The 24623-nt window shown below is 37.7% G+C and overlaps 14 non-coding genes across 14 annotated transcripts; all 14 read left to right on the top strand.

Moving 5' to 3' along the window:
• The first annotated feature begins 5732 nt into the window (after window positions 1-5732).
• Trnak-cuu (transfer RNA lysine (anticodon CUU)) lies at window positions 5733-5805 on the top strand. The gene has a single exon. It is a non-coding gene; the product is annotated as a tRNA-Lys (tRNA).
• A 1026-nt stretch (window positions 5806-6831) lies between these two features.
• Trnak-cuu (transfer RNA lysine (anticodon CUU)) lies at window positions 6832-6904 on the top strand. The gene has a single exon. It is a non-coding gene; the product is annotated as a tRNA-Lys (tRNA).
• A 1026-nt stretch (window positions 6905-7930) lies between these two features.
• Trnak-cuu (transfer RNA lysine (anticodon CUU)) lies at window positions 7931-8003 on the top strand. The gene has a single exon. It is a non-coding gene; the product is annotated as a tRNA-Lys (tRNA).
• Window positions 8004-9029: 1026 nt separating this feature from the next.
• Window positions 9030-9102, top strand: Trnak-cuu (transfer RNA lysine (anticodon CUU)). The gene has a single exon. It is a non-coding gene; the product is annotated as a tRNA-Lys (tRNA).
• A 1026-nt stretch (window positions 9103-10128) lies between these two features.
• On the top strand, window positions 10129-10201 carry Trnak-cuu (transfer RNA lysine (anticodon CUU)). Its single transcript has one exon. It is a non-coding gene; the product is annotated as a tRNA-Lys (tRNA).
• A 1026-nt stretch (window positions 10202-11227) lies between these two features.
• On the top strand, window positions 11228-11300 carry Trnak-cuu (transfer RNA lysine (anticodon CUU)). The gene has a single exon. It is a non-coding gene; the product is annotated as a tRNA-Lys (tRNA).
• A 1026-nt stretch (window positions 11301-12326) lies between these two features.
• On the top strand, window positions 12327-12399 carry Trnak-cuu (transfer RNA lysine (anticodon CUU)). The gene has a single exon. It is a non-coding gene; the product is annotated as a tRNA-Lys (tRNA).
• A 1026-nt stretch (window positions 12400-13425) lies between these two features.
• Window positions 13426-13498, top strand: Trnak-cuu (transfer RNA lysine (anticodon CUU)). The gene has a single exon. It is a non-coding gene; the product is annotated as a tRNA-Lys (tRNA).
• Window positions 13499-14524: 1026 nt separating this feature from the next.
• Window positions 14525-14597, top strand: Trnak-cuu (transfer RNA lysine (anticodon CUU)). Its single transcript has one exon. It is a non-coding gene; the product is annotated as a tRNA-Lys (tRNA).
• A 2125-nt stretch (window positions 14598-16722) lies between these two features.
• On the top strand, window positions 16723-16795 carry Trnak-cuu (transfer RNA lysine (anticodon CUU)). The gene has a single exon. It is a non-coding gene; the product is annotated as a tRNA-Lys (tRNA).
• Window positions 16796-17821: 1026 nt separating this feature from the next.
• Window positions 17822-17894, top strand: Trnak-cuu (transfer RNA lysine (anticodon CUU)). The gene has a single exon. It is a non-coding gene; the product is annotated as a tRNA-Lys (tRNA).
• A 1026-nt stretch (window positions 17895-18920) lies between these two features.
• Trnak-cuu (transfer RNA lysine (anticodon CUU)) lies at window positions 18921-18993 on the top strand. The gene has a single exon. It is a non-coding gene; the product is annotated as a tRNA-Lys (tRNA).
• Window positions 18994-22886: 3893 nt separating this feature from the next.
• Window positions 22887-22959, top strand: Trnak-cuu (transfer RNA lysine (anticodon CUU)). The gene has a single exon. It is a non-coding gene; the product is annotated as a tRNA-Lys (tRNA).
• Window positions 22960-23985: 1026 nt separating this feature from the next.
• Window positions 23986-24058, top strand: Trnak-cuu (transfer RNA lysine (anticodon CUU)). The gene has a single exon. It is a non-coding gene; the product is annotated as a tRNA-Lys (tRNA).
• Window positions 24059-24623: the final 565 nt, after the last annotated feature.

Genomic DNA, 24623 nt, shown 5'->3' with positions numbered 1-24623 from the left:
ACCATACCATCCTGTCTGTTGTTTGCTACAACCCACAGAAAGAGCTGCCATACCAACCGATTTAGACATTGCTCCATCATTAGTCTCCTACAGCTACAAAGATAATCGACTAGTTCCAGTACACATCAGCAACGTCACTACTAGAACTATCACTGTTTCACCAAACGCCATCTTGTGTGAAGTACAGCCAGTTGCAGTTACTGAAATTGAAACACCTGATGCCAACAACCATGATGTACTGTATGATGTGAGTCTACCAACAGATCTACTAGACGATGAACAACTAGAACAAGGAAAGCAACTACTTCGTCAGTTTAGAGATGTCTTCAGTACTTCAGACACAGATATTGGTCACACAGATAGAGTTCACCACAGAATAGACTTGAAGGATGAAAGGCCATTTAAACAACGACATCGACGCATCCCACCTGCAATGTTTGAAGAAGTTCGCACCCACCTTCAACAACTTCTGGCAGCTGGTATCATCCGTCGATCACATTCTCCATGGTCATCAAATGTAGTCCTATGTAGAAAGAAAGATGGGAAGCTAAGAATGTGCATCGACTATAGGCAATTAAACAACCAGACTTTTCGGGACTCATACGCACTTCCAAGAAGCGAGGAGATCTTAGATGCACTTGGCGGAAACAGCTTTTATACTGTACTGGATATGAAGTCTGGATATCACCAGGTAGAGCTTGAAGAATCACACAAACAGAGAACAGCCTTCACAGTAGGACCGCTTGGATTCTATGAGTTCAATCGCCTTCCATTTGGACTCGTCAACAGCCCAGCAACATACCAGAGATTGATGGAAGATATCCTAGACGACCTTCATCTCAATATCTGCTTCATATACTTAGATGATCTCATTATATTTTCTAACAGCTATGAAGAACACCTAGAACGTCTCGAGAGAGTCCTACAGAGATTAAGAGAAAGTGGTTTGAAGTTATCACCCAAGAAATGCGCCTTCTTCCAAGAGAAAGTGAAGTATATTGGCCACATTGTCTCCAAGCATGGTATTGAACCTGATCCAGCCAAGTTAGAGAAAGTAAAGAATTGGCCAAAACCAACATCACCAGAAGAGGTTAGACAGTTTCTCGGCTTTGTTGGTTATTATAGAAAGTTTGTGAAAGATTTCAGCAAGATCGCCAGGCCATTAACAGATTTAATGCCAGCGCCACACAAGTCTAAGAGATGCAAGACCAACTATAAGCAACCATCAAACTGGATATGGGGTGAACAACAAGACAAAGCCTTTAACAACTTGAAGTCACAGCTACAGAAGCCACCAGTACTTGGTTTTCCACGCTATAACCAACCTTTTGAGCTGCATACAGATGCTTCCATGCTAGGACTTGGTGCTGTACTATACCAAGAACAAGACAGCAAGAAAAGAGTCATAGCTTATGCCAGTCGTGGACTTAGTAAAGCAGAACGGAACTACCCTGTACACAAGCTTGAGTTCCTTGCATTGAAATGGGCTGTCACTGAGAAGTTTAAAGACCACCTCTACATGAACAAGTTCACTGTGCTAACAGACAACAACCCGTTGACATACGTCCTTACAACGGCCAAGTTAGATGCTACTGGACATAGATGGATTGCAGCCTTATCAGCATATGACTTCAACATCGTCTACAGACAAGGTAAAGCCAACGCTGATGCTGATGGTTTGTCAAGGTTACCAGGACTGCTCGGAAAGACCAACACTTCCAGCATGTGTACTGAATCCGTGAAAGCCATCTGTAACTTGCAGCACGTTCAGCCATACCTGCAATGCTTGTCAATGTCAACGACAACAGCTGATGAGCCATCATTGCCACCAAAGTCTATGGTCAACAGCAAAACAGCACAGAAGAACGACAAGAGAATGAAAGAATGGTTATACTGGGTACAAGAACATAGAAAGCCTGACAAACATCAGATAGAAAGAACGCCATGGAACATCTGGTTTATCAACAACTTTGACAAGCTTATACTAGAAGATGGCATACTGTACAGACAAATCAACATCGATCAAGAGCCAGTGAAACAGCAAGTTTTACCAGAAGCCTGTATTACCACAGTCCTTACAGCACTTCATGATGATATGGGACACCAGGGCCGTGACAAGACACTTTCACTAGTCAGAGATCGCTTTGTATGGTATGGTATGACCAGAGATGTTGAAAATTGGATAAGCCATTGCAACAGATGTATACGACGCAAGACACCAGCCAACGAGAAAGCACCACTCATCAACATAGAGTCTTCTCAACCGTTGGAACTTGTATGCATGGACTACCTGTCATTAGAGAAATCCAAAGGCGGCTTTGAAAATGTACTCGTTATCACCGACCATTTTACCAGATATGCCTTAGCTGTTCCAACTAAAAACCAGACTGCGAAAACAACAGCAGAAGCCTTCTTCAACCATTTTGTTGTTCACTATGGTTTGCCGAAGAGAATCCACTCTGACCAAGGCGCTAACTTTATGTCCAACATCATCAAAGAGTTATGTCACATTACTGGAATGGAGAAGTCGAGAACCACGCCCTATCACCCTATGGGGAATGGCATGACAGAACGCTTCAACCGAACACTGCTTAGTATGCTTGGTACCCTTGAAGCAACACAGAAGAAGGATTGGAAGTCGCACATCGCTGGACTCGTTCATGCATACAATTGTACTCGACAGACAACAACTGGCTTTTCTCCATACTACTTGATGTTTGGAAGACCACCAAGATTACCAGTGGACATTGCCTTTGGTTTGGACATAAACTGCAAGAAAGAACCAGCAACGAAGTATGTTGATGCCATGAAACAGCGACTTAAGAAGGCTTACGAGTTAGCAACAAAATCAGCAAGAACAGCACAAGAAAGACAGAAGTCAGGTTATGACAAGAAAGTTAGAGGAGCCATTCTGCAACCCGGCGACAGAGTACTTGTCAGAAGAGTAGCCTTCGACGGTAAACACAAGATTGCAGACAAGTGGGAAGAAGACCCGTACCTAGTTGTTTCACAGCCAAACAACGACATCCCAGTGTACGTGGTTCAGAGAGAAAATGGAGAGGGAAAGAAGAGAACACTACACCGAAACCTTCTACTCCCGATTGGATTTCTGCCGAGTGATGAAGAAAAGAGAAAAGATCCTGCACCTGTAGCCAGGCGTAAAGTAAGACAGCCTACCAGGAAAGAACCGACAAAGTCTGAAAGCATTGAGCAGATTGATGAGACGGAATCAGATGAAGAGTCGGAGCAGGATTACTATGTAATTGTGTCTGAGGTGAGCCCACACAGCAACAGTGACAATGATGCTGCAAGTGTGGAAGTGGACCAGACAACAGGGACTCTCAATGCTACTGGTGACGGCCATGCTAGTGTTGAGGGAGGACAGGGCTCTGGTTTTGGAGGGGACGCTCTTCCTGCAGTTGAGATTGATACTGGAGAACCAACCCCTGTAGTTGACGATGGTAATGGTACAGCGACGGGCCATGCGGATGAAGATGACACTTCAGATATGGTAGATGGCAGTGCGCTGACCGACACGTCACTTGGACCGGCAGATGTACCCACAGAAGCTCAGACAGAACAACCAACACCAACACCACCACCACAGAGACAACGACAGCGTCGTATATTGCCGACACCACCACGACATTCACCAGATTCACCAGTTACTCGACCCCAGAGAGAACGCAAACCACCAGCTTATCTCAAGGACTACGTCACCACGTCCAAACAGGCCATAACACAGCCAGACTGGTTGAGGAGAGTAAACTGGTTGCTACATCAAGCAGAGAATGGTATATTCAAAGGACAAGAGATAGAGCTTTCCAGAACCATTATGAAGATTATGGAGAGTGACCTTTAGTGTTACATCATGTCGAGGACGCCATGCTTTCTGGAGAGGGGAAGACAGTTCTAATGACATGGAAGTCATTTTTTTAACAGAGGGGAGGATGTAGCAGAGTGATTTTTCTTGCTTCATAAATTATGTAATTTGCACTTTTGAAATCATTGATTTATATTAAAAATCTACTTATCAAATTCTTATTGGGTCTTTAGTTTAATTATTTCACTCTTGCAAAGTATTTTTACTAAAGGATATTTATCCTTTATGACTTGATTTAGTATATGATTTACGTATTGAGTAATGTTACTCATACATATTCATGGGGGTTGAAATTGAACTCTTGTTTTGATTGGTTCTTAGTTATTGGCGGTTAAATTGAGTTTTCCTTTGTGTACCTTGGGTAGAATTCACCTGGACACTGGTCAGTGAAAGACGTCCATTTATTTACTCAGACTATTATAGCAGAAACCCATATTTACAGATTGTGTATTTATTATATTCAGCTTGACAGTTTTCTAGACATGACTAGTAAGTTGCACTTTCTTCTTTATTAACATTTTGACACGAATTAATAGATTTGGTTAACTTTCCTATTTTCGAGTAAATACTCTTCAGATTGCATGTTTATAACATCGGAATGAAAGATTTGAATGAGCGTATTTTTGGTAAAGAAGCTAGGTCATATTTTTATAAAGTAATGTAACATTTGCCGCTGATCATAGCGTAATTATGTAATGTATAGAGATATCGTTATAACAGTATTTTACGAATACTGCATGTAGAAAAATAGCGGCATGTATGATAAGTTACAGTATATTGTAAAAAGAAGAACGAGTTACATGTCCGCATAATGCTATTTTTATATGGACGAATTGAATACAATTGTCATGTGATTAGTATTTTATATAATTACGAAGAGTCCGTTCTTATTATTGTATTTTGGTTTTCAGGACTCTGATGTAGATTACTTCTTTGTACTTTGTGCCAAGTTCCTTATTTACTAGAGAACTCACTCCACAAGTGGTAAGCGCATAATTTGTAGTTTTTGTATTATTTTATACTATAGAAATGATAGTTATTCATGGATTATTTCCATTGGCGATTTGCGCGTTTTTAGCAAATCAGTGGTAGAATTTATATGTTGGTATTCAGACATAGTAAATACTTTTTGAATGTTGTAATATTTAATAAGTTTAATTGTAAACTTTCATATACTTGCGAGAAGTAATTTTAAGATACATTTAATTCTATTTGGTTGTAAACGCATTGAAACTGGTTACCGTTATAATTAAACGTCGGTCAGAGAAACCGGTTTGTTAAAGTACATGTGACATGTGATGTACATTTCACTACACGATTGAATGAATGAACATTCCATAGTAAATGTGTATCTACTGTTTATAGTAACACCATTATATTAGAAATTGTGTAAACTGTATTAAAATTGTCTGTGATATAATATGTGTATAATAATATATTATATATGTTACATGAACTATCATTAATGTTTATAATCTTGTTATTTCAGAGTTTTTATTCTCTGGTAATAAAACCATCCGAACCTTAGAAAGTCTTTCGTTTATTTCATTATACCGGAAGAGACCCCTTTCACATATATATATATGCTTTATAATGCATTTACATTATTACTGGGCTCTATATTGACAATGAAACATTTCTGAGATTTTGGCGCCAACATTGTTTTCACACTAAAGCTAACAGAATTTGTGGCTTTTCAATATAAAATCAATGGAACTGATTAAATAGTTTTGCATTTGTTCTTTAGATGTAACAAATAGTCATGGACAAACAGGTTGACTCAAAAATAACTATCGCACTAACCGCTTCTTACAAACGACACCCATTTCTTTACAATTGGTATACATCTGCCCGGCTAGCTCAGTCGGTAGAGCACGAGACTCTTAATCTCGGGGTCGTGGGTTCGAGCCCCACGTTGGGCGGTTAATTTTTATTGTATCGTTTGGCACTTTGTAGAAGACGGAAAAATACACGATAACTGCAATCTAGTGAGTTTTATATTTGCCACCTAATGTTTATTAGACATAAATCGATTTCATAAACGGTGGTCTATAAAAGTGCACGAGTTCCTGCTATCATTTTACTTGATCGCAGCCGTACCCGTGAATTTCGTGCCAAAAGTGTCTTTTTCAAAATCAAAACACGAAATCGGACTCTGAATGCCGATTCCATTGAAAATCTGTTTCAAGATCGCGCATTTAATATACGCCGTATATTTCTACAGGGTGATCTGATCCAATAAAGGTATACAAAAGATGTAGATATATATAGTGACTGCATTTTATTTCTCATTTCAGGAAGAAGAAAAAAGTATTTGCAAGGATATCTTATATTTGTTGATCGAAAACTTGTGCTGACTTTGACATTGCCGTGTGAATACGGATCGCTATTTAGAAATCGCCTGCCGAAATTCCTCGGTCATGCTACTGCAAAAAGTCTTCGACCACGACGAGACTCGAACTCGCAATCTTCTGATTCGAAGTCAGACGCCTTATCCATTAGGCCACGCGGTCTTAGCAATACATTCGGGCAAAATAGAACTTAAACATCGCAAATCTGGATAGTGGCATTTTGCCTTCTCTCTGAATAATCTGCCTTTGACGTAATCAAAAATGGTCAAGAAACACAATACAAAATGTGATAGCCTAATGAATCGAATTCGAACGTATATCATATATATATATGCTTTATAATGCATTTACATTATTACTGGGCTCTATATTGACAATGAAACATTTCTGAGATTTTGGCGCCAACATTGTTTTCACACTAAAGCTAACAGAATTTGTGGCTTTTCAATATAAAATCAATGGAACTGATTAAATAGTTTTGCATTTGTTCTTTAGATGTAACAAATAGTCATGGACAAACAGGTTGACTCAAAAATAACTATCGCACTAACCGCTTCTTACAAACGACACCCATTTCTTTACAATTGGTATACATCTGCCCGGCTAGCTCAGTCGGTAGAGCACGAGACTCTTAATCTCGGGGTCGTGGGTTCGAGCCCCACGTTGGGCGGTTAATTTTTATTGTATCGTTTGGCACTTTGTAGAAGACGGAAAAATACACGATAACTGCAATCTAGTGAGTTTTATATTTGCCACCTAATGTTTATTAGACATAAATCGATTTCATAAACGGTGGTCTATAAAAGTGCACGAGTTCCTGCTATCATTTTACTTGATCGCAGCCGTACCCGTGAATTTCGTGCCAAAAGTGTCTTTTTCAAAATCAAAACACGAAATCGGACTCTGAATGCCGATTCCATTGAAAATCTGTTTCAAGATCGCGCATTTAATATACGCCGTATATTTCTACAGGGTGATCTGATCCAATAAAGGTATACAAAAGATGTAGATATATATAGTGACTGCATTTTATTTCTCATTTCAGGAAGAAGAAAAAAGTATTTGCAAGGATATCTTATATTTGTTGATCGAAAACTTGTGCTGACTTTGACATTGCCGTGTGAATACGGATCGCTATTTAGAAATCGCCTGCCGAAATTCCTCGGTCATGCTACTGCAAAAAGTCTTCGACCACGACGAGACTCGAACTCGCAATCTTCTGATTCGAAGTCAGACGCCTTATCCATTAGGCCACGCGGTCTTAGCAATACATTCGGGCAAAATAGAACTTAAACATCGCAAATCTGGATAGTGGCATTTTGCCTTCTCTCTGAATAATCTGCCTTTGACGTAATCAAAAATGGTCAAGAAACACAATACAAAATGTGATAGCCTAATGAATCGAATTCGAACGTATATCATATATATATATGCTTTATAATGCATTTACATTATTACTGGGCTCTATATTGACAATGAAACATTTCTGAGATTTTGGCGCCAACATTGTTTTCACACTAAAGCTAACAGAATTTGTGGCTTTTCAATATAAAATCAATGGAACTGATTAAATAGTTTTGCATTTGTTCTTTAGATGTAACAAATAGTCATGGACAAACAGGTTGACTCAAAAATAACTATCGCACTAACCGCTTCTTACAAACGACACCCATTTCTTTACAATTGGTATACATCTGCCCGGCTAGCTCAGTCGGTAGAGCACGAGACTCTTAATCTCGGGGTCGTGGGTTCGAGCCCCACGTTGGGCGGTTAATTTTTATTGTATCGTTTGGCACTTTGTAGAAGACGGAAAAATACACGATAACTGCAATCTAGTGAGTTTTATATTTGCCACCTAATGTTTATTAGACATAAATCGATTTCATAAACGGTGGTCTATAAAAGTGCACGAGTTCCTGCTATCATTTTACTTGATCGCAGCCGTACCCGTGAATTTCGTGCCAAAAGTGTCTTTTTCAAAATCAAAACACGAAATCGGACTCTGAATGCCGATTCCATTGAAAATCTGTTTCAAGATCGCGCATTTAATATACGCCGTATATTTCTACAGGGTGATCTGATCCAATAAAGGTATACAAAAGATGTAGATATATATAGTGACTGCATTTTATTTCTCATTTCAGGAAGAAGAAAAAAGTATTTGCAAGGATATCTTATATTTGTTGATCGAAAACTTGTGCTGACTTTGACATTGCCGTGTGAATACGGATCGCTATTTAGAAATCGCCTGCCGAAATTCCTCGGTCATGCTACTGCAAAAAGTCTTCGACCACGACGAGACTCGAACTCGCAATCTTCTGATTCGAAGTCAGACGCCTTATCCATTAGGCCACGCGGTCTTAGCAATACATTCGGGCAAAATAGAACTTAAACATCGCAAATCTGGATAGTGGCATTTTGCCTTCTCTCTGAATAATCTGCCTTTGACGTAATCAAAAATGGTCAAGAAACACAATACAAAATGTGATAGCCTAATGAATCGAATTCGAACGTATATCATATATATATATGCTTTATAATGCATTTACATTATTACTGGGCTCTATATTGACAATGAAACATTTCTGAGATTTTGGCGCCAACATTGTTTTCACACTAAAGCTAACAGAATTTGTGGCTTTTCAATATAAAATCAATGGAACTGATTAAATAGTTTTGCATTTGTTCTTTAGATGTAACAAATAGTCATGGACAAACAGGTTGACTCAAAAATAACTATCGCACTAACCGCTTCTTACAAACGACACCCATTTCTTTACAATTGGTATACATCTGCCCGGCTAGCTCAGTCGGTAGAGCACGAGACTCTTAATCTCGGGGTCGTGGGTTCGAGCCCCACGTTGGGCGGTTAATTTTTATTGTATCGTTTGGCACTTTGTAGAAGACGGAAAAATACACGATAACTGCAATCTAGTGAGTTTTATATTTGCCACCTAATGTTTATTAGACATAAATCGATTTCATAAACGGTGGTCTATAAAAGTGCACGAGTTCCTGCTATCATTTTACTTGATCGCAGCCGTACCCGTGAATTTCGTGCCAAAAGTGTCTTTTTCAAAATCAAAACACGAAATCGGACTCTGAATGCCGATTCCATTGAAAATCTGTTTCAAGATCGCGCATTTAATATACGCCGTATATTTCTACAGGGTGATCTGATCCAATAAAGGTATACAAAAGATGTAGATATATATAGTGACTGCATTTTATTTCTCATTTCAGGAAGAAGAAAAAAGTATTTGCAAGGATATCTTATATTTGTTGATCGAAAACTTGTGCTGACTTTGACATTGCCGTGTGAATACGGATCGCTATTTAGAAATCGCCTGCCGAAATTCCTCGGTCATGCTACTGCAAAAAGTCTTCGACCACGACGAGACTCGAACTCGCAATCTTCTGATTCGAAGTCAGACGCCTTATCCATTAGGCCACGCGGTCTTAGCAATACATTCGGGCAAAATAGAACTTAAACATCGCAAATCTGGATAGTGGCATTTTGCCTTCTCTCTGAATAATCTGCCTTTGACGTAATCAAAAATGGTCAAGAAACACAATACAAAATGTGATAGCCTAATGAATCGAATTCGAACGTATATCATATATATATATGCTTTATAATGCATTTACATTATTACTGGGCTCTATATTGACAATGAAACATTTCTGAGATTTTGGCGCCAACATTGTTTTCACACTAAAGCTAACAGAATTTGTGGCTTTTCAATATAAAATCAATGGAACTGATTAAATAGTTTTGCATTTGTTCTTTAGATGTAACAAATAGTCATGGACAAACAGGTTGACTCAAAAATAACTATCGCACTAACCGCTTCTTACAAACGACACCCATTTCTTTACAATTGGTATACATCTGCCCGGCTAGCTCAGTCGGTAGAGCACGAGACTCTTAATCTCGGGGTCGTGGGTTCGAGCCCCACGTTGGGCGGTTAATTTTTATTGTATCGTTTGGCACTTTGTAGAAGACGGAAAAATACACGATAACTGCAATCTAGTGAGTTTTATATTTGCCACCTAATGTTTATTAGACATAAATCGATTTCATAAACGGTGGTCTATAAAAGTGCACGAGTTCCTGCTATCATTTTACTTGATCGCAGCCGTACCCGTGAATTTCGTGCCAAAAGTGTCTTTTTCAAAATCAAAACACGAAATCGGACTCTGAATGCCGATTCCATTGAAAATCTGTTTCAAGATCGCGCATTTAATATACGCCGTATATTTCTACAGGGTGATCTGATCCAATAAAGGTATACAAAAGATGTAGATATATATAGTGACTGCATTTTATTTCTCATTTCAGGAAGAAGAAAAAAGTATTTGCAAGGATATCTTATATTTGTTGATCGAAAACTTGTGCTGACTTTGACATTGCCGTGTGAATACGGATCGCTATTTAGAAATCGCCTGCCGAAATTCCTCGGTCATGCTACTGCAAAAAGTCTTCGACCACGACGAGACTCGAACTCGCAATCTTCTGATTCGAAGTCAGACGCCTTATCCATTAGGCCACGCGGTCTTAGCAATACATTCGGGCAAAATAGAACTTAAACATCGCAAATCTGGATAGTGGCATTTTGCCTTCTCTCTGAATAATCTGCCTTTGACGTAATCAAAAATGGTCAAGAAACACAATACAAAATGTGATAGCCTAATGAATCGAATTCGAACGTATATCATATATATATATGCTTTATAATGCATTTACATTATTACTGGGCTCTATATTGACAATGAAACATTTCTGAGATTTTGGCGCCAACATTGTTTTCACACTAAAGCTAACAGAATTTGTGGCTTTTCAATATAAAATCAATGGAACTGATTAAATAGTTTTGCATTTGTTCTTTAGATGTAACAAATAGTCATGGACAAACAGGTTGACTCAAAAATTACTATCGCACTAACCGCTTCTTACAAACGACACCCATTTCTTTACAATTGGTATACATCTGCCCGGCTAGCTCAGTCGGTAGAGCACGAGACTCTTAATCTCGGGGTCGTGGGTTCGAGCCCCACGTTGGGCGGTTAATTTTTATTGTATCGTTTGGCACTTTGTAGAAGACGGAAAAATACACGATAACTGCAATCTAGTGAGTTTTATATTTGCCACCTAATGTTTATTAGACATAAATCGATTTCATAAACGGTGGTCTATAAAAGTGCACGAGTTCCTGCTATCATTTTACTTGATCGCAGCCGTACCCGTGAATTTCGTGCCAAAAGTGTCTTTTTCAAAATCAAAACACGAAATCGGACTCTGAATGCCGATTCCATTGAAAATCTGTTTCAAGATCGCGCATTTAATATACGCCGTATATTTCTACAGGGTGATCTGATCCAATAAAGGTATACAAAAGATGTAGATATATATAGTGACTGCATTTTATTTCTCATTTCAGGAAGAAGAAAAAAGTATTTGCAAGGATATCTTATATTTGTTGATCGAAAACTTGTGCTGACTTTGACATTGCCGTGTGAATACGGATCGCTATTTAGAAATCGCCTGCCGAAATTCCTCGGTCATGCTACTGCAAAAAGTCTTCGACCACGACGAGACTCGAACTCGCAATCTTCTGATTCGAAGTCAGACGCCTTATCCATTAGGCCACGCGGTCTTAGCAATACATTCGGGCAAAATAGAACTTAAACATCGCAAATCTGGATAGTGGCATTTTGCCTTCTCTCTGAATAATCTGCCTTTGACGTAATCAAAAATGGTCAAGAAACACAATACAAAATGTGATAGCCTAATGAATCGAATTCGAACGTATATCATATATATATATGCTTTATAATGCATTTACATTATTACTGGGCTCTATATTGACAATGAAACATTTCTGAGATTTTGGCGCCAACATTGTTTTCACACTAAAGCTAACAGAATTTGTGGCTTTTCAATATAAAATCAATGGAACTGATTAAATAGTTTTGCATTTGTTCTTTAGATGTAACAAATAGTCATGGACAAACAGGTTGACTCAAAAATAACTATCGCACTAACCGCTTCTTACAAACGACACCCATTTCTTTACAATTGGTATACATCTGCCCGGCTAGCTCAGTCGGTAGAGCACGAGACTCTTAATCTCGGGGTCGTGGGTTCGAGCCCCACGTTGGGCGGTTAATTTTTATTGTATCGTTTGGCACTTTGTAGAAGACGGAAAAATACACGATAACTGCAATCTAGTGAGTTTTATATTTGCCACCTAATGTTTATTAGACATAAATCGATTTCATAAACGGTGGTCTATAAAAGTGCACGAGTTCCTGCTATCATTTTACTTGATCGCAGCCGTACCCGTGAATTTCGTGCCAAAAGTGTCTTTTTCAAAATCAAAACACGAAATCGGACTCTGAATGCCGATTCCATTGAAAATCTGTTTCAAGATCGCGCATTTAATATACGCCGTATATTTCTACAGGGTGATCTGATCCAATAAAGGTATACAAAAGATGTAGATATATATAGTGACTGCATTTTATTTCTCATTTCAGGAAGAAGAAAAAAGTATTTGCAAGGATATCTTATATTTGTTGATCGAAAACTTGTGCTGACTTTGACATTGCCGTGTGAATACGGATCGCTATTTAGAAATCGCCTGCCGAAATTCCTCGGTCATGCTACTGCAAAAAGTCTTCGACCACGACGAGACTCGAACTCGCAATCTTCTGATTCGAAGTCAGACGCCTTATCCATTAGGCCACGCGGTCTTAGCAATACATTCGGGCAAAATAGAACTTAAACATCGCAAATCTGGATAGTGGCATTTTGCCTTCTCTCTGAATAATCTGCCTTTGACGTAATCAAAAATGGTCAAGAAACACAATACAAAATGTGATAGCCTAATGAATCGAATTCGAACGTATATCATATATATATATGCTTTATAATGCATTTACATTATTACTGGGCTCTATATTGACAATGAAACATTTCTGAGATTTTGGCGCCAACATTGTTTTCACACTAAAGCTAACAGAATTTGTGGCTTTTCAGTATAAAATCAATGGAACTGATTAAATAGTTTTGCATTTGTTCTTTAGATGTAACAAATAGTCATGGACAAACAGGTTGACTCAAAAATAACTATCGCACTAACCGCTTCTTACAAACGACACCCATTTCTTTACAATTGGTATACATCTGCCCGGCTAGCTCAGTCGGTAGAGCACGAGACTCTTAATCTCGGGGTCGTGGGTTCGAGCCCCACGTTGGGCGGTTAATTTTTATTGTATCGTTTGGCACTTTGTAGAAGACGGAAAAATACACGATAACTGCAATCTAGTGAGTTTTATATTTGCCACCTAATGTTTATTAGACATAAATCGATTTCATAAACGGTGGTCTATAAAAGTGCACGAGTTCCTGCTATCATTTTACTTGATCGCAGCCGTACCCGTGAATTTCGTGCCAAAAGTGTCTTTTTCAAAATCAAAACACGAAATCGGACTCTGAATGCCGATTCCATTGAAAATCTGTTTCAAGATCGCGCATTTAATATACGCCGTATATTTCTACAGGGTGATCTGATCCAATAAAGGTATACAAAAGATGTAGATATATATAGTGACTGCATTTTATTTCTCATTTCAGGAAGAAGAAAAAAGTATTTGCAAGGATATCTTATATTTGTTGATCGAAAACTTGTGCTGACTTTGACATTGCCGTGTGAATACGGATCGCTATTTAGAAATCGCCTGCCGAAATTCCTCGGTCATGCTACTGCAAAAAGTCTTCGACCACGACGAGACTCGAACTCGCAATCTTCTGATTCGAAGTCAGACGCCTTATCCATTAGGCCACGCGGTCTTAGCAATACATTCGGGCAAAATAGAACTTAAACATCGCAAATCTGGATAGTGGCATTTTGCCTTCTCTCTGAATAATCTGCCTTTGACGTAATCAAAAATGGTCAAGAAACACAATACAAAATGTGATAGCCTAATGAATCGAATTCGAACGTATATCATATATATATATGCTTTATAATGCATTTACATTATTACTGGGCTCTATATTGACAATGAAACATTTCTGAGATTTTGGCGCCAACATTGTTTTCACACTAAAGCTAACAGAATTTGTGGCTTTTCAATATAAAATCAATGGAACTGATTAAATAGTTTTGCATTTGTTCTTTAGATGTAACAAATAGTCATGGACAAACAGGTTGACTCAAAAATAACTATCGCACTAACCGCTTCTTACAAACGACACCCATTTCTTTACAATTGGTATACATCTGCCCGGCTAGCTCAGTCGGTAGAGCACGAGACTCTTAATCTCGGGGTCGTGGGTTCGAGCCCCACGTTGGGCGGTTAATTTTTATTGTATCGTTTGGCACTTTGTAGAAGACGGAAAAATACACGATAACTGCAATCTAGTGAGTTTTATATTTGCCACCTAATGTTTATTAGACATAAATCGATTTCATAAACGGTGGTCTATAAAAGTGCACGAGTTCCTGCTATCATTTTACTTGATCGCAGCCGTACCCGTGAATTTCGTGCCAAAAGTGTCTTTTTCAAAATCAAAACACGAAATCGGACTCTGAATGCCGATTCCATTGAAAATCTGTTTCAAGATCGCGCATTTAATATACGCCGTATATTTCTACAGGGTGATCTGATCCAATAAAGGTATACAAAAGATGTAGATATATATAGTGACTGCATTTTATTTCTCATTTCAGGAAGAAGAAAAAAGTATTTGCAAGGATATCTTATATTTGTTGATCGAAAACTTGTGCTGACTTTGACATTGCCGTGTGAATACGGATCGCTATTTAGAAATCGCCTGCCGAAATTCCTCGGTCATGCTACTGCAAAAAGTCTTCGACCACGACGAGACTCGAACTCGCAATCTTCTGATTCGAAGTCAGACGCCTTATCCATTAGGCCACGCGGTCTTAGCAATACATTCGGGCAAAATAGAACTTAAACATCGCAAATCTGGATAGTGGCATTTTGCCTTCTCTCTGAATAATCTGCCTTTGACGTAATCAAAAATGGTCAAGAAACACAATACAAAATGTGATAGCCTAATGAATCGAATTCGAACGTATATCATATATATATATGCTTTATAATGCATTTACATTATTACTGGGCTCTATATTGACAATGAAACATTTCTGAGATTTTGGCGCCAACATTGTTTTCACACTAAAGCTAACAGAATTTGTGGCTTTTCAATATAAAATCAATGGAACTGATTAAATAGTTTTGCATTTGTTCTTTAGATGTAACAAATAGTCATGGACAAACAGGTTGACTCAAAAATAACTATCGCACTAACCGCTTCTTACAAACGACACCCATTTCTTTACAATTGGTATACATCTGCCCGGCTAGCTCAGTCGGTAGAGCACGAGACTCTTAATCTCGGGTTCGTGGGTTCGAGCCCCACGTTGGGCGGTTAATTTTTATTGTATCGTTTGGCACTTTGTAGAAGACGGAAAAATACACGATAACTGCAATCTAGTGAGTTTTATATTTGCCACCTAATGTTTATTAGACATAAATCGATTTCATAAACGGTGGTCTATAAAAGTGCACGAGTTCCTGCTATCATTTTACTTGATCGCAGCCGTACCCGTGAATTTCGTGCCAAAAGTGTCTTTTTCAAAATCAAAACACGAAATCGGACTCTGAATGCCGATTCCATTGAAAATCTGTTTCAAGATCGCGCATTTAATATACGCCGTATATTTCTACAGGGTGATCTGATCCAATAAAGGTATACAAAAGATGTAGATATATATAGTGACTGCATTTTATTTCTCATTTCAGGAAGAAGAAAAAAGTATTTGCAAGGATATCTTATATTTGTTGATCGAAAACTTGTGCTGACTTTGACATTGCCGTGTGAATACGGATCGCTATTTAGAAATCGCCTGCCGAAATTCCTCGGTCATGCTACTGCAAAAAGTCTTCGACCACGACGAGACTCGAACTCGCAATCTTCTGATTCGAAGTCAGACGCCTTATCCATTAGGCCACGCGGTCTTAGCAATACATTCGGGCAAAATAGAACTTAAACATCGCAAATCTGGATAGTGGCATTTTGCCTTCTCTCTGAATAATCTGCCTTTGACGTAATCAAAAATGGTCAAGAAACACAATACAAAATGTGATAGCCTAATGAATCGAATTCGAACGTATATCATATATATATATGCTTTATAATGCATTTACATTATTACTGGGCTCTATATTGACAATGAAACATTTCTGAGATTTTGGCGCCAACATTGTTTTCACACTAAAGCTAACAGAATTTGTGGCTTTTCAATATAAAATCAATGGAACTGATTAAATAGTTTTGCATTTGTTCTTTAGATGTAACAAATAGTCATGGACAAACAGGTTGACTCAAAAATAACTATCGCACTAACCGCTTCTTACAAACGACACCCATTTCTTTACAATTGGTATACATCTGCCCGGCTAGCTCAGTCGGTAGAGCACGAGACTCTTAATCTCGGGGTCGTGGGTTCGAGCCCCACGTTGGGCGGTTAATTTTTATTGTATCGTTTGGCACTTTGTAGAAGACGGAAAAATACACGATAACTGCAATCTAGTGAGTTTTATATTTGCCACCTAATGTTTATTAGACATAAATCGATTTCATAAACGGTGGTCTATAAAAGTGCACGAGTTCCTGCTATCATTTTACTTGATCGCAGCCGTACCCGTGAATTTCGTGCCAAAAGTGTCTTTTTCAAAATCAAAACACGAAATCGGACTCTGAATGCCGATTCCATTGAAAATCTGTTTCAAGATCGCGCATTTAATATACGCCGTATATTTCTACAGGGTGATCTGATCCAATAAAGGTATACAAAAGATGTAGATATATATAGTGACTGCATTTTATTTCTCATTTCAGGAAGAAGAAAAAAGTATTTGCAAGGATATCTTATATTTGTTGATCGAAAACTTGTGCTGACTTTGACATTGCCGTGTGAATACGGATCGCTATTTAGAAATCGCCTGCCGAAATTCCTCGGTCATGCTACTGCAAAAAGTCTTCGACCACGACGAGACTCGAACTCGCAATCTTCTGATTCGAAGTCAGACGCCTTATCCATTAGGCCACGCGGTCTTAGCAATACATTCGGGCAAAATAGAACTTAAACATCGCAAATCTGGATAGTGGCATTTTGCCTTCTCTCTGAATAATCTGCCTTTGACGTAATCAAAAATGGTCAAGAAACACAATACAAAATGTGATAGCCTAATGAATCGAATTCGAACGTATATCATATATATATATGCTTTATAATGCATTTACATTATTACTGGGCTCTATATTGACAATGAAACATTTCTGAGATTTTGGCGCCAACATTGTTTTCACACTAAAGCTAACAGAATTTGTGGCTTTTCAATATAAAATCAATGGAACTGATTAAATAGTTTTGCATTTGTTCTTTAGATGTAACAAATAGTCATGGACAAACAGGTTGACTCAAAAATAACTATCGCACTAACCGCTTCTTACAAACGACACCCATTTCTTTACAATTGGTATACATCTGCCCGGCTAGCTCAGTCGGTAGAGCACGAGACTCTTAATCTCGGGGTCGTGGGTTCGAGCCCCACGTTGGGCGGTTAATTTTTATTGTATCGTTTGGCACTTTGTAGAAGACGGAAAAATACACGATAACTGCAATCTAGTGAGTTTTATATTTGCCACCTAATGTTTATTAGACATAAATCGATTTCATAAACGGTGGTCTATAAAAGTGCACGAGTTCCTGCTATCATTTTACTTGATCGCAGCCGTACCCGTGAATTTCGTGCCAAAAGTGTCTTTTTCAAAATCAAAACACGAAATCGGACTCTGAATGCCGATTCCATTGAAAATCTGTTTCAAGATCGCGCATTTAATATACGCCGTATATTTCTACAGGGTGATCTGATCCAATAAAGGTATACAAAAGATGTAGATATATATAGTGACTGCATTTTATTTCTCATTTCAGGAAGAAGAAAAAAGTATTTGCAAGGATATCTTATATTTGTTGATCGAAAACTTGTGCTGACTTTGACATTGCCGTGTGAATACGGATCGCTATTTAGAAATCGCCTGCCGAAATTCCTCGGTCATGCTACTGCAAAAAGTCTTCGACCACGACGAGACTCGAACTCGCAATCTTCTGATTCGAAGTCAGACGCCTTATCCATTAGGCCACGCGGTCTTAGCAATACATTCGGGCAAAATAGAACTTAAACATCGCAAATCTGGATAGTGGCATTTTGCCTTCTCTCTGAATAATCTGCCTTTGACGTAATCAAAAATGGTCAAGAAACACAATACAAAATGTGATAGCCTAATGAATCGAATTCGAACGTATATCATATATATATATGCTTTATAATGCATTTACATTATTACTGGGCTCTATATTGACAATGAAACATTTCTGAGATTTTGGCGCCAACATTGTTTTCACACTAAAGCTAACAGAATTTGTGGCTTTTCAATATAAAATCAATGGAACTGATTAAATAGTTTTGCATTTGTTCTTTAGATGTAACAAATAGTCATGGACAAACAGGTTGACTCAAAAATAACTATCGCACTAACCGCTTCTTACAAACGACACCCATTTCTTTACAATTGGTATACATCTGCCCGGCTAGCTCAGTCGGTAGAGCACGAGACTCTTAATCTCGGGGTCGTGGGTTCGAGCCCCACGTTGGGCGGTTAATTTTTATTGTATCGTTTGGCACTTTGTAGAAGACGGAAAAATACACGATAACTGCAATCTAGTGAGTTTTATATTTGCCACCTAATGTTTATTAGACATAAATCGATTTCATAAACGGTGGTCTATAAAAGTGCACGAGTTCCTGCTATCATTTTACTTGATCGCAGCCGTACCCGTGAATTTCGTGCCAAAAGTGTCTTTTTCAAAATCAAAACACGAAATCGGACTCTGAATGCCGATTCCATTGAAAATCTGTTTCAAGATCGCGCATTTAATATACGCCGTATATTTCTACAGGGTGATCTGATCCAATAAAGGTATACAAAAGATGTAGATATATATAGTGACTGCATTTTATTTCTCATTTCAGGAAGAAGAAAAAAGTATTTGCAAGGATATCTTATATTTGTTGATCGAAAACTTGTGCTGACTTTGACATTGCCGTGTGAATACGGATCGCTATTTAGAAATCGCCTGCCGAAATTCCTCGGTCATGCTACTGCAAAAAGTCTTCGACCACGACGAGACTCGAACTCGCAATCTTCTGATTCGAAGTCAGACGCCTTATCCATTAGGCCACGCGGTCTTAGCAATACATTCGGGCAAAATAGAACTTAAACATCGCAAATCTGGATAGTGGCATTTTGCCTTCTCTCTGAATAATCTGCCTTTGACGTAATCAAAAATGGTCAAGAAACACAATACAAAATGTGATAGCCTAATGAATCGAATTCGAACGTATATCATATATATATATGCTTTATAATGCATTTACATTATTACTGGGCTCTATATTGACAATGAAACATTTCTGAGATTTTGGCGCCAACATTGTTTTCACACTAAAGCTAACAGAATTTGTGGCATTTCAATATAAAATCAATGGAACTGATTAAATAGTTTTGCATTTGTTCTTTAGATGTAACAAATAGTCATGGACAAACAGGTTGACTCAAAAATAACTATCGCACTAACCGCTTCTTACAAACGACACCCATTTCTTTACAATTGGTATACATCTGCCCGGCTAGCTCAGTCGGTAGAGCACGAGACTCCTGGTGGTCGAGTGGACCTTTAACTGACTGGACGTGTTGTTTATTTCTAAGGAAAAATTACTATGTTATAAGTGATTGCTCGGATTTCCAAGCGTATTTTTGGAATATAAACATTCTAACTTGTATCAGAAGTAAGTTGTTTTCTTTAATTATGACAAAACTGTCGTTTGTAATGTTTTACGTATTTGTAAACATTGTCGTATAGAAAGAGGCCACCGAAGGTGAATTGTTTTATAATGGAGAGACTTCCATCTTTATTGATGAGCACCATAGAAAATGCTTGTGAACAATTTAGAAATATAACATTTACCGTGCATGGTGAAAATGATAGAGCACGTATTTCTATCATGTTTTCAAATGAAGATAACAATAAAAGTAAACGAAAGTCTAATTCAACTGTCAATCGTGACAAAAAACGTATGAAGGAATATAACAATATTGTTGATAGTGTTTCTAATATTGAAAAACATACCGAAGTGATTCATTTGAATAGTGCATTTGAAACAAATCAAATACGGGACGAAACGGTAGCAACAAATACATCAGATATAATGGACATTGAAGAGAACCCGTCTGAGGCCTCCACTACTGCATGTACAGGTAACATTGAAACCGGTATAGAACGTCCAAATATAGAACTGTGTTCAATCGATACAGGTAAAGAATGTTCTGTGTCATTGAATAGTGAAATAAACAATGTAAATAAAAACAAACGTGGATTATCTATTGACATAATTGAAAAGGATAAATGTAAAACAAAAGGAAATGTACTTTCAGAATTTCCGCCGCTTAGAAAAGTAAATTACAGTGATATTCTATCTGTTACAACTCAACGCGATAGAATGGTAGAACAAAAGGACAAAAGTAAACAAACATTTCCGTCAAATATTGCAACTGATATTAAGTTAATTCCAAAATTTGTTTTGAAACAATCAGGAGGTCGCAACGAAATATTGATCGGAAAAACATTGAGGAATCGTCTGATATTGTATCATATAGATGATAAAGAATTTGAAATACTCGATTGCAGTGACCGAGGGTTCTATAAATTTAACAAAGTGTTGACTGAAGATTTCCGTGATGTAAGAACTATACCAAAACTGATGACTGATGATGTGAGAAAAGGACTAGATGAGATGATAGAATTTGCGACAAATAAAAAACTTTAATTGTTTTATTATTTTATTTTATGTTGATTTGTAAGAGAGATAGTTTGTATGGTGTTTGTGAGAATGTTGTGAAAAAGTTTTTCAAAATATTTTGATAATTTTTGTGCTCTGTTTGAATGTCTTAAAATAGATGATGATTGACTCGATATTTAATACTTCAAATTTTGATTGCGTTGTGGAATGGAATCCAGCCCAGTGCGAACAATACTTCTATTGTATTATTTTTTGTCCTCCGTCGGAAAATAAGACGTCATATTCATTTTTCACTCTAATTTTTCTTTGTGTTCTGTGTAAGCTTTTTATCAATTTGAATGTATGTGCTGAATGGTAGATAAGAGTGAGTTAGAATATAAGTATATGAATATGTTTCTATAGAATATAATATGATATCTATATATGAGTATATAGTCATGAAGATAATTGTGTTCGTGAGAAATATTTCGCGCATATGAATTGAAAATGTAGAATATTGAATGTTTCTTTTCAGAGAAAGGACAATAATTGATAAAATTGTTTTCATTGATGTGTAATTCTGAACTGTGATATGTAAATACGATGTTTGATTATAATAAAGATAAAAAAAAAAGAGCACGAGACTCTTAATCTCGGGGTCGTGGGTTCGAGCCCCACGTTGGGCGGTTAATTTTTATTGTATCGTTTGGCACTTTGTAGAAGACGGAAAAATACACGATAACTGCAATCTAGTGAGTTTTATATTTGCCACCTAATGTTTATTAGACATAAATCGATTTCATAAACGGTGGTCTATAAAAGTGCACGAGTTCCTGCTATCATTTTACTTGATCGCAGCCGTACCCGTGAATTTCGTGCCAAAAGTGTCTTTTTCAAAATCAAAACACGAAATCGGACTCTGAATGCCGATTCCATTGAAAATCTGTTTCAAGATCGCGCATTTAATATACGCCGTATATTTCTACAGGGTGATCTGATCCAATAAAGGTATACAAAAGATGTAGATATATATAGTGACTGCATTTTATTTCTCATTTCAGGAAGAAGAAAAAAGTATTTGCAAGGATATCTTATATTTGTTGATCGAAAACTTGTGCTGACTTTGACATTGCCGTGTGAATACGGATCGCTATTTAGAAATCGCCTGCCGAAATTCCTCGGTCATGCTACTGCAAAAAGTCTTCGACCACGACGAGACTCGAACTCGCAATCTTCTGATTCGAAGTCAGACGCCTTATCCATTAGGCCACGCGGTCTTAGCAATACATTCGGGCAAAATAGAACTTAAACATCGCAAATCTGGATAGTGGCATTTTGCCTTCTCTCTGAATAATCTGCCTTTGACGTAATCAAAAATGGTCAAGAAACACAATACAAAATGTGATAGCCTAATGAATCGAATTCGAACGTATATCATATATATATATGCTTTATAATGCATTTACATTATTACTGGGCTCTATATTGACAATGAAACATTTCTGAGATTTTGGCGCCAACATTGTTTTCACACTAAAGCTAACAGAATTTGTGGCTTTTCAATATAAAATCAATGGAACTGATTAAATAGTTTTGCATTTGTTCTTTAGATGTAACAAATAGTCATGGACAAACAGGTTGACTCAAAAATAACTATCGCACTAACCGCTTCTTACAAACGACACCCATTTCTTTACAATTGGTATACATCTGCCCGGCTAGCTCAGTCGGTAGAGCACGAGACTCTTAATCTCGGGGTCGTGGGTTCGAGCCCCACGTTGGGCGGTTAATTTTTATTGTATCGTTTGGCACTTTGTAGAAGACGGAAAAATACACGATAACTGCAATCTAGTGAGTTTTATATTTGCCACCTAATGTTTATTAGACATAAATCGATTTCATAAACGGTGGTCTATAAAAGTGCACGAGTTCCTGCTATCATTTTACTTGATCGCAGCCGTACCCGTGAATTTCGTGCCAAAAGTGTCTTTTTCAAAATCAAAACACGAAATCGGACTCTGAATGCCGATTCCATTGAAAATCTGTTTCAAGATCGCGCATTTAATATACGCCGTATATTTCTACAGGGTGATCTGATCCAATAAAGGTATACAAAAGATGTAGATATATATAGTGACTGCATTTTATTTCTCATTTCAGGAAGAAGAAAAAAGTATTTGCAAGGATATCTTATATTTGTTGATCGAAAACTTGTGCTGACTTTGACATTGCCGTGTGAATACGGATCGCTATTTAGAAATCGCCTGCCGAAATTCCTCGGTCATGCTACTGCAAAAAGTCTTCGACCACGACGAGACTCGAACTCGCAATCTTCTGATTCGAAGTCAGACGCCTTATCCATTAGGCCACGCGGTCTTAGCAATACATTCGGGCAAAATAGAACTTAAACATCGCAAATCTGGATAGTGGCATTTTGCCTTCTCTCTGAATAATCTGCCTTTGACGTAATCAAAAATGGTCAAGAAACACAATACAAAATGTGATAGCCTAATGAATCGAATTCGAACGTATATCATATATATATATGCTTTATAATGCATTTACATTATTACTGGGCTCTATATTGACAATGAAACATTTCTGAGATTTTGGCGCCAACATTGTTTTCACACTAAAGCTAACAGAATTTGTGGCATTTCAATATAAAATCAATGGAACTGATTAAATAGTTTTGCATTTGTTCTTTAGATGTAACAAATAGTCATGGACAAACAGGTTGACTCAAAAATAACTATCGCACTAACCGCTTCTTACAAACGACACCCATTTCTTTACAATTGGTATACATCTGCCCGGCTAGCTCAGTCGGTAGAGCACGAGACTCTTAATCTCGGGGTCGTGGGTTCGAGCCCCACGTTGGGCGGTTAATTTTTATTGTATCGTTTGGCACTTTGTAGAAGACGGAAAAATACACGATAACTGCAATCTAGTGAGTTTTATATTTGCCACCTAATGTTTATTAGACATAAATCGATTTCATAAACGGTGGTCTATAAAAGTGCACGAGTTCCTGCTATCATTTTACTTGATCGCAGCCGTACCCGTGAATTTCGTGCCAAAAGTGTCTTTTTCAAAATCAAAACACGAAATCGGACTCTGAATGCCGATTCCATTGAAAATCTGTTTCAAGATCGCGCATTTAATATACGCCGTATATTTCTACAGGGTGATCTGATCCAATAAAGGTATACAAAAGATGTAGATATATATAGTGACTGCATTTTATTTCTCATTTCAGGAAGAAGAAAAAAGTATTTGCAAGGATATCTTATATTTGTTGATCGAAAACTTGTGCTGACTTTGACATTGCCGTGTGAATACGGATCGCTATTTAGAAATCGCCTGCCGAAATTCCTCGGTCATGCTACTGCAAAAAGTCTTCGACCACGACGAGACTCGAACTCGCAATCTTCTGATTCGAAGTCAGA

This window comes from Mytilus trossulus, chromosome 3, assembly GCF_036588685.1.
Source record: "Mytilus trossulus isolate FHL-02 chromosome 3, PNRI_Mtr1.1.1.hap1, whole genome shotgun sequence".
NCBI lineage: Eukaryota > Metazoa > Mollusca > Bivalvia > Mytilida > Mytilidae > Mytilus > Mytilus trossulus.
This window is presented reverse-complemented; position numbering and strand designations above follow the sequence as displayed.